This window comes from Galeopterus variegatus, unplaced genomic scaffold (assembly GCF_000696425.1).
Source record: "Galeopterus variegatus unplaced genomic scaffold, G_variegatus-3.0.2 Scaffold8593, whole genome shotgun sequence".
Classification (NCBI taxonomy): domain Eukaryota; kingdom Metazoa; phylum Chordata; class Mammalia; order Dermoptera; family Cynocephalidae; genus Galeopterus; species Galeopterus variegatus.
In genome coordinates, this window is record NW_007734704.1 from 42,367 (window position 1) to 44,387 (window position 2,021).

The window sequence follows — 2,021 nt, forward strand, 5'->3', positions numbered from 1 at the left end:
CCCCTTCTAATCGCCATAGATGTGTTCTCTCCATCTGATAGATTAACTGATCCTCTGTTGGTTTGTTGCCAAGATGATGTGTCCAGTACTGAGACAGATGTGATCAAGTCCTCCCCTATTATCATAAATCGGATGCTTCTTTTACTCTGGAGAGTGCTTTGTTGAGAGAGTGTGTTTTTTTGTTTTTTGTTTTTGTTTTTGTTTCCACTGATGCCTCTTGTGTCAGTGCAGTTGAGAGTCTGGTGTGCAATCTGCACAGTAGCTGTGGCTGCTGCTATAGAGCCTACTTTTGCAGCAGCCTTGGCAATGGTGGTGGCTATGGTGGGCTACCTGCATGAAAATAGTGTTTTTGGTATGCTCTGTACCTGATTGCAGCTGGGTTCAGCTTCCCCTGTCTCCATGCCTTTGTACCCTGGTCTGGCCCAGGGTGGTGGTGGTGGCTTTCCTAGTTCTGGCTGGATTCAGTTTTCCCCAGATCCATGCCTCTGGACCCTGGCAGGGCCCAGGCAGTGGTGGCTGTTTCCTTAGTTATGGCTGTGTTCAGCTTCCCCTGGCTCCATGCCTCATTCTAAGATGTTGTGGAGCAATTGGGGAGTAGAGGGAGGGGAAATAGTTTGTGAAAAGGGGGAATGAGATGGAGCATGATTGAAGCCCATGGCCTCCCACATCCCCTCAGGGGAGGCCAGGGGGCTTGTGGCAGTGTCTGGGCTGTCACTGGGGTGGATGCAGATGTTAGGGGGTGTGCCTCAAGCCCTTGGCCCCCAACTACCCCAGCTCAGGGGGCCCAGGGTGCTTCCTGTGGAGGTTCAGTGGTCATCATTAGGTTGGTTGTGGAGGTTGGGTGGGCATGGCTGAGGTGCTTGGCCTTGGCCCTCCCATCTCCCTGGCTTAGGAGCCCAGGGGCTTCTGGTCCTTCTAGGTTTTATAGGTGTTTGGTGGTGTTAGACCTTTACTAGTTAAGGTCAAACTTTGTCTCTGATCTGTGGGTATTTTGTTTTTTCTTCACTTCTGTGTTGAATAATTTGCTGTTCCCCCCACTTAAACTCTGCACTGGAATTAATTTGCTGTCTTTTGCTTACTTCTAAAATGGAACTTCCTGTGGGGACCAACACTTGATCCCTATGACTTAGCTAAATTGCTGCTTTGCTGCTGATTCCCTGGGGAAGGCTTTCTGTGCAGCTCATGTTTTAATTGTTGATCTTGTATGTACTTCCTGGTCTTGTGAGGTCTGGCACACCTGGGTTGTGTGGAAACTGGTCTGGGCCTGAATGTTTTCAGCAAACTGCAACCCCAGCAATTCTGTATTCCTGATCAGTCTACACTGAGTGATCCTGTGCTGATTGGAGAGCAGATCAGCTGTCTATGCTGTGCACCAATGTTCCCCTGGTAAGCCTATCTCCGCAACCACCCATACTCCAAAAACTTCCCATAGGATAGGCAATGAACTGGTCCCTTGTCATGACTCACTGGCCTCTCAGTGTCTCCTTTTTTCTGTTGTTTGTGGCTCCTCCTTCTTATGTAGGTCCACAGAGCCCTAGTCAGGGGAGGAAACCCAGGCCCCAAGGAGGGGTAAAAGTGAGTAAGACAAAATGGGGTCCAGCATAGAACCTGAGGTGTGGCTGAATGCAAGTGTTGCAGGGCCCTGTTGGGCAGAGGTCATTTCCACTTGCCACCCTTCTGTCACCAAATCTCTAGTACCAGTGGGCAGAAACTATAGCACCATTATTTCTTTATCATTTTCCACTCTGTATTATTAATTTTTTTTTCCTGCTCTTTGGGGATTTAATTTTTCTATCTTTTTCTTGTTTTTTATTTGGAAGTTTAGCTTTTTGATTTCAGATCTTTTCAAAGTATAGATATTTACAGCTGTAAATTTTATTCTAACTTCTTTATCATTTTTGGTACGTCATGTTTTTGTTTTCAGCTTCAAAATGTCTCTAATTTTGTGTGTGTGTTTGGAGTTTAATTTCCACATAATTGTGAACTACTGAAATATCCTTCAGTTAATCATTTTCAATTTA